The sequence below is a fragment of the Panthera tigris genome, chromosome C1 (genome assembly GCF_018350195.1).
Source record: "Panthera tigris isolate Pti1 chromosome C1, P.tigris_Pti1_mat1.1, whole genome shotgun sequence".
Lineage (NCBI taxonomy): Eukaryota > Metazoa > Chordata > Mammalia > Carnivora > Felidae > Panthera > Panthera tigris.
In genome coordinates, this window is record NC_056667.1 from 111,502,610 (window position 1) to 111,516,793 (window position 14,184).

The window sequence follows — 14,184 nt, forward strand, 5'->3', positions numbered from 1 at the left end:
TATTGCTACAGAGATCCCTGGTATTTCTATTTCATAGTATTTTGTATGTTTTTTACTGCTGAGTTAGAATGGCAAGACTCCCCGCCTGTTTTTACTTTAAGTTACATGAGGCCAACGGGTTTGTTGGTGGTGTTCACCAGCAGGGCTTTTGGAACCCGATGGAACAAATAGCAACTGCTACTTGTTTATGTGCAGAAGGCAAGTGATTCATATGTAGGATAAAGACTACTATGGTGGTAGGCGAGCAGAGGCTTGAGGCGGCTCAGAGAGGAGGACCTCACTACCATCTGAAAGACGACCAAGAGAAGTGGGGGTGCACCCACCCCAATGGGGTGCTTCAGAAGAAGAATGAAATGCAGTGCTAAAATAGAGATAGTGAAGAGGAGGTGATGAGAAATCAGTAATCAGTAGAAGACCAGAATGAGCTTAAATGCTGGGGCATAAGAGAAAGATAAATGTCTCTCTTGGAGTCACTATTTTGGTGACCAAAAAACAAACAAACAAACAAACAAACCAAAAAACAACAAAAACCCTAAACCAAAACACACACACACACACACACACACACACACACACACACACAAACCTGTACAAACTAGCAGCTTAAAACAGACAAAACCAACAGCGGTATGTCCTGCCTAGCTCACCATACCACATATATAATGTGTTTCATTATTTCACGGACACACAAAAAAGTGATGGCCTATCACTGTACTTACTGAATGTGATTTGTGATAGTTTGGGTTATCATGTAATTGCATTTTGTTTAAAATATTGAACAAAGTCAATAACAGAGTTATAAGGAAAAATCCTTATCAGGATGAACAAATTACCTGGCAAGTGAATTAATTAACACCAATTTCGAGCAATGAAATACATTATTAATTACTCTCTATCACTACAGATTGCTTGCGGAATGGGTAAGTTTATTTATCACCATTAACAGTTTTAATTACTGAAACATCAACAATTAATAAATTTTGAAAGTGTTCAGTGTTAGATACTACTGTTTTATCATATTTAAAATTCTTGATCTGTACAATGTTCTTTAAACTCAGGCTAGCACAGGTAAATCCCCAATCTGGGCACTGTTTTCCCCATTTGTAAAGTTTGCCATTGAACAAGGAAATTTCTCAAATGCCTTCCCACTCTCAGATGTTATGTTACTAATTATGAAAAAGATATAGATTTTTAATGCCTTTTACACAATATATAGGACTTCAAGTTTATAAATGTCTTTTTTTTTCAATATATGAAATTTATTGTCAAATTGGTTTCCATACAACACCCAGTGCTCATCCAAGTTTATGAATGAATGTCTTTGAGATACATTGTCTTATTTGATTTTCAAGTCAACATTCTGTCTAGGATGCTGGGTTGAGGGAGTTTTTTTTCTTTTCTAGTACATTTCATTTTTGAAAAAAGGACACACACAAGCATATATAGTATTAGTAATTCCTAGAAAACTAGAACACATTTATGCTCATCATTTTATTTTCTTTCTTTCTTTCTTTCTTTCTTTCTTTCTTTCTTTCTTTCTTTCTTTCTTTCTTTCCCTCTCTCTCTTTCTTTCCTTCTTTCTTTCTCTCTTTCCTTCCTTCCTTCCTTCCTTCCTTCCTTCCTTCCTTCTTTCTTTCTTTGAGAGAGAAAGATAGCGCGAGAGGGAGCATGAGTGGGGGAGGAGCAGAGAGAGAAGGTGTCAGAGCATCTGATGTGGGCTCTGCACTAACAGCAGTGATCCTGATGTGGGACTTGAACTCACAAACCATGAGATCCTGACCTGAGCTGAAGTGGGCCACTCAACTGACTGAGACACCCAGGTTCCCCTGCTGATCATTTTCTAATTATAATTTTAGGTAATAATTTTATTGACCTGGATATAGATTGTTAGAGAAACCATTGCTTTGTGATTTCAAACCCTTTGGCCACCTTAAAGCATGGCTGCTAGGAAGAGTCACAAGGCTAAAAACATCGCTGTAAAATGTGTGTCCATTTCTGCAAGTTTTCAAACCTTTAATGCCCAAAGTTCTGGCTCTAATGCTCTTCCTTGGAGGAACAGACTTTCCAAAGGCATCAGAGAACTCTTTCATGAATTTCAAGGTTCCTGGAAAGCCCATCCACTCCTGATACTTCTCATCTTTCTATGTTACATACAAAGCCCAAGGTTCCAGCCCACTGCTATATTTCTGATTATTGTTCACTCTAAAGTTGCTGCAGTTTTAAACTTGATATTGCTTTACCTAATTTAGCATAGGCATCTCATAAATTTAAATTTCCAGCATCCAAAACTCAAGGTTTTGATATGCTCTTACTCCATATAATAGTACATCAATCTATGTTTTAATAATCCGTTTGCATGAAATTAATTAAAATGCAATTGCCATTGCAATTAGATGTTTACTTTTTGATTTAAAGGGCAATTTCCCTTTATCTTAATATTAAGAAAAACATTAGTAGTTCTAATCACTTGGCATTTATATATTATTGGTTTCTATATAATCAGTTTAGTTTGAAAGGATCTTTAGTAAATAAGAAATAATCCGGCATTTAACTAATAAATTATTTTCTGGTGCACGTGAAAATTTTACAAAGAGCTGCAATTATATTTGTGTATGGCAGTGGTAGCTAATTTAAAAGAAAAAAATTTTAGGCTATCAACTTTGCCTCCACAAACATATGGCCTTCTCATTAAATTCTTCTTTTATTGTACTCCATGTAAGTGATTATTGACTTTTTAGTGATCTCACTGTTCCATCACTAAATTGCTTATGTTCCAAATGCTTATGTTCTATCACTCTTCTATTACTAAATGTCATTATCTGACATGCATATCTTTGCTTTTAGTATTATTTTATAAAATTCTCCCCAAGTGGACTATAAGCCCCAAGAGAACAGGAACTGTATTGTATATAGAATTTCATCATTGTCACTGGCCCTAAAGAAAACACAGCACAGAGAGTATGCCCTTGGTCAATATTTGTTAACCATGACCATCATTTCTGCATTTCTGCAACATCTACATATGAATTTCAAGGCACCAACACAGCCCTTTAAGGGAAAGACTGTAAGACACAGAGCCAGAAAGTTATGTTTGTTTTTTTTTTCTTAACATTTTAATAAAGTATAACATGCATACAGTAAAGTACACCATCCTAAGTGTTCAGCTCAGTGCATTCTCACAAAGTGAACATACTCTGGGTTGAAAAATAGAATATTACTTGTCACTCAGAAGCCTGCCATGGGCCCTCCAGTCACTAACCTGTCCCCCCCAAATGTAACCACTATGCTATCCTCTGTCAACATTGAGTAGTTTTACTCTGAACTTCCTATAAATTGGATCTTATAATACAGATGATTTTACAATTTTTTTTTCATATAGCATTATGTTTATGGGGTTTATTTATGTTTTTGCATGCTGTTGCACTTAGCAAAAGTGGCTTACTTACCATTAGTAGACCACAATTTGTTTATGTAATCTATAGTTAATAGAAAGATTGTTTCTAGTGTGTGTGTGTGTGTGTGTGTGTGTGTGTGTCTACAAGTTGGGGAGGGGCAGAGAGAGAGAGAGAGAGAGAGAGAGAGAGAGAATCCCAAGCAGGCTCCAGGTTGTCAGCTGTGGAGCTCTATGAGGGGCTCAAACTCACCAACTGTGAGATCATGACCTGAGCTGCAGTCAAGAGTCAGACGCTTAACCAACTGAGCCACCAGGCACCCCTGTTGGGAATTACTTTACAACTCAATTTATGACCAATTTTGGTGAATATTCTAAGAACAAATATAAATTCTGATGTCTGTGTGCACTGTTTTCTGTCAGTTTTTAATCACTTATACATATTAATACCTATAGTATTATACACATTTTAATTTGTTAATGTAAATGTACTAATATATATATATATATATATATATGCATTTTATTAAGTTTAGAAAAAAAAAGACCATTACATCCTCAAATATTTTTTTTCTTTTTCAGATATTCCAATTTTACATACACACACTTACTTTTCCTGTTTTTATATTTGCAGTTCTTTTCCTTTAGAATTTTAGTGAATATATTCCAATTACCTGGTTTCCATCATTCCTTCTGGAAAGTCTTATTTTAGCTGTGTTATTTTTCCTTTCAGTGTGATAGGTCTTTTTTCCTCTGGCTTCTTTTAAAACCTTTTTCACATGTTCTGTTAGTGTTCTGATGTGCTTAATTTTATTGTCTTTAGATGCCTCTGCTTAGAGTTTGTATCATGTTTTGAATTTGTGAGATAATTTTTTTTCAATTTAAAAAAATGTTAATTTTTTTAATTAAAAGTTTTTAAAGTGTATTTATTTTTGGGGTGGCTGGGTGGCTCAGTTGGTTGAGCATCCAACTTCGGCTCAGGTCATGATTTCACAGTTTGTGAGTTTGAGCCCCGCGTTGGGCTCTGTGATTACAGCTTGGAGCCTGGAGCCTGCTTTCGATTCTGTGTCTCCCCCTTTCTCTGCCCTTCCCATGCTCATGCTCTGTCTCTCTCTGTCTCTCAATAATAAATAAATGTTAAAAAAATTAAAGTGTATTTTTTTTTCAAGGGTGGAAAGAGACAGAGAAAGAGAGAGAGAATCCCAAGCAGGTTCTGTGCTGTCAGTGCAGAGCCTGGTGTGGTGCTTGATCACATGTATCATGAGATCATGACCTGAACTGAAATCAAGAGTCAGACACCTAACCAACTGAGCCACCCAGGTGCCCTATCAATTTTTGAGAATTTTTAGGAATTATCTCTTTTAAACCCAATCTTTTGCTTCCTACACTTTTTGGACTTTAATTATATATACATAATTACTGACAAGTTAAAACTTTTCACCTTGTATCATAGTCTTCTTAATCACTTTAAAAAAATTTCCATGCTTTTAATGGTTAATACCATATTTTTTTTTCTTCTGACTTCTTTTAGCTAATGCTGTATTCATCTGTGTCTGAGGTTAAACCCATCTGTTGTTTCTAATTTCAGTTGTCATATCTACTAATTCCATAATTACTTCTTTAAAATGTATTTTTAGGGTCACCTGGGTGGGTCAGTCAGTTTCACTCCTGGCTCCTGATTTTGGCTCAGGTCATGATCTTGCATCTGTGAGATCGAGCCCTGAATTGGGCTCTGTGCTGACAACGTGGGGCCTGCTTGGGATTCTCTGTCTCGCTCTCTCTCTGCCTTTCCCCTACTCATTGTCTCTCTCTCTCTCTGTCTCTCTCTTTTAAAATAAATAAACATTAAAAAAAATTTAAGTTTATTTTTAAAGCTTTACTGAGGCCCAGTTGACCTACAATAATTTGCCCATGTTGAAAATGTATAATTTGATTTGTTTCACTGTACATGTACACGGAGATAGTGGTGCCAAAATCATGAAAATGAACATATTCTTTCCTTAAGTTTCTGTGCATCTTTATAATCATAAAACAAGGGGCATAAGAGTACCCCTTGTTTTCCCTGCCATCAAGTAATTGCTGATTTATGTCATAATAAATCAGTTTTCAACTTCTAGAATTTTATGTAAATTTAGCTATATAATATTACTTTCTTTTCTGTTCATTTTTTATTGTGCTAAATAAACATGACATAAAACTTACTGTTAAAGCTATTTTTAAGTGCACAGTTAGCTGGCATTAATTACATTCACATTGTTGTGCAACCATCACCACCATCCAGCCCAGAGCATTTTTCATCATTCTGAATTAAAAACTCTGTACCTGGTAAGCAGTAACTTTCCATTACTTCCTTCCCAGACTCCTGGTAACTACCATTCTACTTCATTTCTACAAATTCGACTATTCTTAGATAACTTATATAAAGTACTTCATATATTTGTCCCTTTGGGTCTGGTATTTTACGTAGTATAATGTCTTCAAGGTTAACATGTACTGTAACATGAATCAAAAGTCCATTGATTTTTAATGCTGAATAATATTTAATTGTGCATTTATACCATATTTTGTTTAACTGTTCATCTCTTGATGGAACCTTTGGGTTGTTTCCACCTTTAGCTATTGTGAATACTGCTTTTATGAACACTGTTGTGCAAATATGTTTTAGGACCTCCTTCCAACATTTAGATATATACCCAGAAGTGGAATTTCTGGATCATTTGGTAATTATTTAACTTTTTTGAGGACCCATCACACTGTTTTCCAGAGTGGCTATATCATTTTATATTCCCATCAGTGATGCACAAGGTCTCCAAATTTTTCACGTTTTGGCCAACACTTACTTTGGTTGTGTTTGTTTGTTTCATGATAGCTATACTAATGGGTATAAAGTGGTACAACATTGTGGATTTTACTTCATCTCCCTAATGGTTACTAATGTTGAGTATCTTTTCATGTGTTTATTTGCTTTTTGTATGTCTTTGGAGAAATGTCTATTCAATTCTTTTGCCCATTTTTAATTGGGCTGTTTATTTTGTTGTTGATATGTACCCTTTTTTGACTGGCTTCTTTCACTTAGGGTAATTTGTTTGTTAATTGCATGATCAATAGTTCATTAGCTTTAATAGTGAACAGTATTTCACTGTGTAGATGTACCATAGTTTGTCTATACATTCACTTCTTGACATGCACACAGGCTCTTTTCAGTTTTTAGCTTAGAAATAAAGCCACCATGAACATTTGCATGCAAGTCTTTGTGTGTACATATTTCCATTTCTACAAGTATGTGTAAATATATAGAAGTAGAATGACTGATTCATATTGTAATTATATATTCAAAACTACAGTTATAGAGAAACTCATCTCACCAGCAGTGTGTGAGAATGTCATTTCCTCTAAGTCTTTATCAGCACATGATTTGGTTAATCATCAATATTAGTCATTATGATAGGTGTACTGGTACCCTATTATAGTTTTGATTTGCATTTTGTTAAGTTTAGAAAAAATGACCATTACATACTCAAATATTTTTTTTCTTTTTCAGACACTCCGGTTATACATAATTTAGGCTAATGGAAGCTGTATTCCTCATTACTAATGATAAGGCTATCCTTGTTTTGTTGTTGTTGTTGTTGTTGTTTTGTTTGTTTGTTTTGAATCTTTTAGTCTTCGTTTTATTTTTAATTTGGGAAATTTCTATTGGTGTGTTCTCAGACTACTAATTATTTCTTCTGTAACATCTAAACTGTCTAACTTGTCACTAATCTTATTCAGTGTATTATATTTTATCTCAGACATAATATTTTTCATTTCTACATGTATAATGTGGGTTTTAGTATCTTTCTGTCTATTTAACATATTCAATTTGACTCCCAGCTTTTTGAACATATGGAAGACAGTTGTAAAACTATTTGTGATTTTTTTCCTTGCTAATTCTAACATCTGTGTCAATTCTGGATGTTTGGATTTACTGACTTTATTCCTCCTTTTGGATCATACTTTCCTGCTTCTTTTCATGCTAGTAGTTTTTAGTTGGCTTAAAATATAGTGAATTTTACCTGGTGTTGGATATTTTTATGTTTCTAATTTTGTTTTTGAACTTTTCCCTGGAATACAGTTACAATATTCAGGAATAGTTTGATTCTTTGCATATTGCTTTCAGTATTTGTTAAATGAAGTCAGAACAGCCATTATTTTAAGGCAAATTATCTTCCACTACTTTGATAAGACCCAGGTGAGTACCCTACCCAATGCCTTGTGACTCATTAGACTTTACAATCAGTTGGGTAAGAACAGGCACTATCGCCAGTCCTCTGTGAGCTTTAAATACTATCGTGTGTGTGTGTGTGTGTGTGTGTGTGTGTGTGTGTTGTTTTATTTTATTAATATATTTTATTTTTGAGGGCAGTTTTAGATTCATAGAAAAAATTAGTAGAAAGTACTAAGATTTTTCATATTTACCTCCTCCTACAGATGTATAACTTCCAGTTATCTCACACCAGAGTGATAACGTTTATTATAATTGATAAACATACACTGACACATCATTATCACTTAGAGTCCATAGTTTACCTTCAGTTTTATTCTTGGTGTTGTATATCATATGGGTTTGGATAAAAGTATAATGACACATATTTGCTATTGGGAGATCATAATTTTATATCCTGAATATCCTCTGTGATCTGCTTATTTACTTCTCACTCCCTACCTAATCCCTGGAAACAATTGATGTTTTTACTCTCTCCATAGTTTTTTCCTTTTCAAAGCTGTCATGTAATTGGAATCATACAGGATGCAGCCTTTTCAGATGACTTCGTAAACTTAATAACTTTCATTTAAGCTTTGTCCATGTCTTTTCATGGTTTAATATAACATTTTTTAAAATACTGAATATATTGCATTGTCTGGATGTACCAGAGTTTATTTATCTATTCACATAAGCATATCTTGATTAGTTTCAAGTTTTGGCAATTAATGAATCAAGCTGCTATAAACTTATGCATGAAGGTGTTTTTAATGCGTGCACAAGTTTTTAACTCCTTTGGGAAAATTTTCAAAAGCACAATTACTGTATTATATGGTAAAAATATGTTTAGTTTGTAAGAAATTGCCCCTTCTGATAATTTTGTCTTTAACATCGCTAGTTTAATTCCATTGTGGTCTCATAGCAGGCATGATAGAATTTTTATTCTTTTAAATTTTTCAAGGTATGTTTTACAGCCTAGAATGTGGTGCATCTTGGTGAATGTTCCATGTGAACTTGAGAAAACTGGGTATTCTGTTGTTGTTTTATAGTCTATAAATGCCCATTATATCCAGTTGATTGATGGTGTTGTTGAATTTAATTATGTCCCTACTGATTTTTTGTCAGAGGATCTGTACATTTCTGATGGAAGGTTGTTGAAGTCATCAAGTATAATAATGGATTCATCCATTTCTCCTTGTAGTTCTAATTGTTTTTGTCTCAATGCATTTTTATGCTCTCTTGTTACATGTGTGGATATTGAGGATTGTTATGTCTTTTTGGAAAATTGACTCCTTTATTATGTAATGCCTCTGATAACTTTCCTAGCTCTGAGGTCTACTCTTTCTGAAATTAGTATAATTTTTCTGGTTTCTTTTGATTAATGTTAGAATGGTATATTGTCTCCATATTTTTACTTTTAATTTATATTTAAAGTGGATTTCTTATGGACAACATATAGTTGGGTATTATTTCCAATCCACTCTGACAAACCCTATCTTTTAATTGGTGCATTTAGACCACTGATGTTCAATGTGATTATTAATATAGAGTGATTAATATCAACCTTATTTGTTTCTGTTTTTTACTTATTGCTCTTGCTTTTTGTTACTATCTTTGTCTTCCACTATTTTTCTCCATTTTGTTGTTTTGTGTAATAAAAAAAATATGTATCCTGACACAGAGCTCTTGAAACCCTTGTAAATTCCTAAGTGATAAGAGGACTAGGGCCATCTTTGGTTCTATTGAGGTGACTCCTACTGGGCTCTTGGATGATTTCTGGATGGGAACTGGTCACCAAAAAACTAAGCCATGATTAAAGGCTTGGAATTTTCAGCTCTACCTCCTATCCTCCAACGAGGAGAGAGGGGCCAGAAATGGGGTTAAATAATTGGTCATGCTTATGTGGGGAAGCCTCCAAAAAATTCTAATACTAGGGGGTTTGAGGAACTTCCAAGCTGGTGAAAACCTGCACAGTGAAAAGGTGATGCATCACAACTCCATGAGGTCAGAAGCTCCTGAGATCAGGACCCTCCAAGACCTTTCCCTATGTATTTCTTCATCCAGCTCTTCATCTGTTCTTTATGACATTATTTAAATAAATAAATAAATAAATAAATAAACAAATAATACATACATACATGCATAAATGCATAAATAAATAAAGTAAACAAGTAGTATTTTTCCCCCTGAATTCTGTGAGCTGCTCTGGGAAATAAATCAAAACTGAGAAGAGGGTCATGGGAACCCCTGATTTGTAGCCACCCTGGACAGAAGTTATGGGTACCCTGGGGACCTACTACTTGAGATTGGCATCTGAAATAGGGTGGGAGCAGTCTTGTGGGAATGAGCCCTTAATCTGTTGGTTCTGATGTTATCTCTGGGTATATAGTGTCAGAATTGATTTAACTTGTAGGATGCTAGCTGGTGTCACAGATAATTTCTTGGTGTAGGGTAAAACCTCCATACATTTGGTAATCAGAAGTGTCAAATTGTGAGCAGTAAAAAAGGCTCACAGAAAAGAAAGACAAAGAGGGAAGAACTGGGTTTTTCCCTACAAAAGAAGAAAAGAACTTGTTTTTCAATATAGGTTCTAATTGAGCTTTTTGTATTCTATATGATTCTATTTCTTAGCATATTTTATACATTTTTTTTTTACTTTTCTTAGAAGTTACCTTAAAGTTTGCAATATACATTAAAACTAACCCAAATTCATTTTTGAATAACACTATAGTGCTTTACAGGTATTGTGTCTTATAACAATATTTTCTCTCATCCCTAATGTTGTTTTGTGTATACATAAGCATATATAAGCATATATGTATGCATATATCTATATATGCATACATAACTGAATACGTTATTACTATTATTATTTTGAACACTGTTTCCTTTTAGATCAACTAATACTAAAATAATTTATTATACCTTTACTATTCCATCTTTAGTTTGTTCTTTGTTTCTTTCTTTGTTTCTTTCTTTCTTTCTAGATCAAGTTTCTTACCTATATTATTTTCCTTCTCTAAGGAACTTCTTTTAACATTTCTTGAAATACAGGTATAGGTCTTCTGATAACAAATAACCTCAATTTATGTTTATCTGAGAAAGCCTGTATTTCTTCTTCCTTTTTGAGGGATAATTTTGTAGGGTATAATATTCTAGGTTTGAGGGTTGTTTTATTATTTTTACTTGTTTTCTCTTTAACACTTTATTTCACTCCACTGTCTTCTTGGTTGCATAATTTCTTAAGGGAAATTAGATGTAATACTTATTTTTACTACTTTGTAAGTAAGGTGTTATTTTCTTTTTTTTGTTTGTTTATTTATTTATTTTGAAAGAGAGAGAGAAAGAGAGCTAGGAAGGGGCAGAGAGAGGGAGAGAGAGAATCCCAAGCAGTCTTCGTGCTGCCATCACAGAGCCCAATGTGGGGCTTGATCTCAAGAACCATGAGATCATGTTCTGAGCCAAGATCAAGAGTTGACACTTAACTGACTGAGCCACCCAGGTGCCCTTAAAGTGTTATTTTTCTTGTGACTTCTTGTAGAACTTTATATTTGATATTCTATATTTTGAAAATGATATGCCTAAGTGTTGTACATTTGGAATTTATCCTAGTGGGTGGTCTCTGAGCTTTCCAGATCTATGATTTGACTTCTGACATTAATTTGGGGGGAATTCTCAGTCGCTATTGTTACAAATATTTCTTCTGACCCTTTCTATCTTCTCCTTGAGGTATTCCTATTACACTTATGTTACATATTTTGTAGTTGTCCTATAGTTTTGGGGTATTATATTTTGTTTTGTTTTGTCTGTTTTACTTCTTGCTTTTATTTTTGGAGTTTTCTTTTGTGATATTCTCCAGCTCAGAGATTCTTTCCTCAGCTATGTCCAATCTACTAATAAGCCCTACAAGAGCATTCCTCATTTCTCTTACAGTATTCTTGATTTTTTAGCATTTATTTTGTTTCTTTCTTAAGATTCTCACCTCTACTTATAATGTTTATCTATGTTTGCATGCTACTTCCTATATCTATTAGAGCCCTTACCTTAATCATAGTTGTTTTAAATCCCTGTTATGATAATTGCAACATTCTTGTCATACCTGAGCCTGGTTCTGAAGCTTGTTCTGTTTCTTCAAACCATGGTTTTTGTTTGGTTGGTTTTGCTATTACATTTTGGTACTTTATATATATATATATATATATATATATATATATATATATATATTTGATAGATGGACATGTACGGAGTAAAAAGGACTACTCTCAGTAGGCTAATAGTAATTTGATGATAAGCATTCTATAGTCAATTAATTAGTTCTCAGTTTTTTAGAGCATTTGTTTTTTGATGTGAACTTCACAAGTGTTTATCAGCCCCTACCATCACTCTCCCCACTTAGGTGGAACAGGATATCTAGAAGGGTCTGGAGAGGGAGGTATTTCCCTTCCTCTACATGGAAGGTTAGAATTGAATGAAGCTGAAAACTTTCCTGATCCCAGGTTATATAGGTTCTGTTAAGTCCTGGAAGGCTCTCATTAAATAGTTTTTCCTGAAGTCAAACCTTTATAAGAGAAACCTTGTTAAGAAAAACACAGTGCTCTGGTATACTTAAACATGCTTCATTTTTTCCCTCTCCTTGACAGAAAATTTTTTTTTCTGATATTGACTTTGAGTATCTGTCAGAGCTTCAGGATATAAAAATATAACATAAATGCGGGGCCTCCTGATAACTGAATCCCTTGGAGTTTTTATTTCTCATACTTGCTCACACTGAGCTTCCAGCAATAAGTCAATTACAGCTCAGGTTTTCCTGCTCCAGCTCTGGTTCCCATGGAGGCTTCTGCTCTTGTGGGCTATGATTCTCTATATTTGCTTGTAGGTCTTTCCAGTTTGGGGGACAGCAGTTTTCCCTGTAAGCTCATTTCTTGTATGCATCTAAGAAGAACTTCAGATTTTTCAAATTTTTCAGCTTTTTATTTTCTGTTAGGATGGACTGACTCCCAAAGCCCTCATGTGCATTATTAGAAATGAGAAACCCCAAGTATTCTTCTCTCCAATCCTTACAGGCATTTCTTTCCAGACTTTAGGTAGTTTTCTTACAAGTATGTATCAATCAATACTCTGTGGAGTACTTAAAAGAGCGGCATCTGCAGATGTCTAGAATCCCATGTGCAATCCTCTGTCTGTGTAGCTCTTCCTTCTCTGGTACTCCACCCTGAAAACTCTAACCTCCTTGACCTCTTCTGATGCTCAGTCCTATCTTTTCAACTCAGGGTGTCTTCTGATTTCTTCCCAGGTTTCTTTTTCTTGAGTTGCAGCCTAGAAACTCTGTCATGGAAACAATATGGGCAATTATAGGGCTCTCATTTTATTTTCAACTCATAGGAATCACTGTTTTCATTTATTGATGTTCAGTGTCTTGGAAACTATCTTTTATATTTTATTCATTATTTTATTATTTTTTTTTCTGGTGGGAGGTCATGTCTGATTCATTTTACTCTAATTTGGTCTGAAGTAGAAGCTATGCATTCTATAATTGCTCTTTGCTTCTTTTTTATTGATTTTGCCTTCTGGTAAATTTTTATATCTTGTCATCTACTTTCTTAAACATATAAATCAAAACAAAATTTGAGTCCATTTCAGGTAACTTAGATATCTGGACCATCTATGAGTTTATTTCTTTTCTTTCTCTCTTTCTTTCTTTCTTTCTTTCTTTCTTTCTTTCTCCTTTTCTTTCTTTCTTTCTTTCTTTCTTTCTTTCTTTCTTTCTTTCTTTCTTTCCTTCCTTCCTTCTCTTGGTACTGTTTTGGTGTTGGAATGAAAATTTATAATCAAACCCTAGACATTGTGTATAGGTAAGTTATAGAGATGCTGCTTGATGCTATATACTTTATGGTGATTTAATTTAATGTTTTCTAGCCAGTTAGAAAAGGGGCAGATCACAAACTTCTATTGGGATCTAGGTGAATACAGTCTGGGTTTTTATGTTTTAATGCATGCTCTATTTCTGAGTTGTCCCTACTCTCAGTGTGAATTCCTTCAGAGTCCCAACTCTGAGCCTGGGTGTTTATATAAGGTCTCTATTTCTCGTTTAGACAAGTATTTCTTTGTGCACATCGTAGTGTAAGGCTTTCAAAAGCTCTGTTTATCTTCTCAGGTTCTTAGGCACTGCTTTATTCTTGATATTTAGACTGTCATCTTACTTTGTTTAAAAATCTGTATCAAATGCTTTCAAGGGAAACATGAAGCAGTTTATTGTCCTCACTTCTTTGTTTTTCCTTAATGTCATGAAATAGTTGTATTTGTGTGTACCTCTGTGTGTGTGTGTGTGTGTGTGTGCGTGCGTGTGTTTGCACAGTTGTCTTATTTGTTTTTGGTAGGAGAATTGTGTTGATAAAAACTCTTAATTAATATATGCAAGTGGAGGGCCATGGTACTGTTTTGAATTTCATTTTTATTGTCTTTTTAAGTCTATGATCTTTAAAAGTCTTTTAACCAGGGGTGCCTGGGTGGCTCAGCTGGTTAAGCTTTGGACTTCCGTTTAGGTCATGAT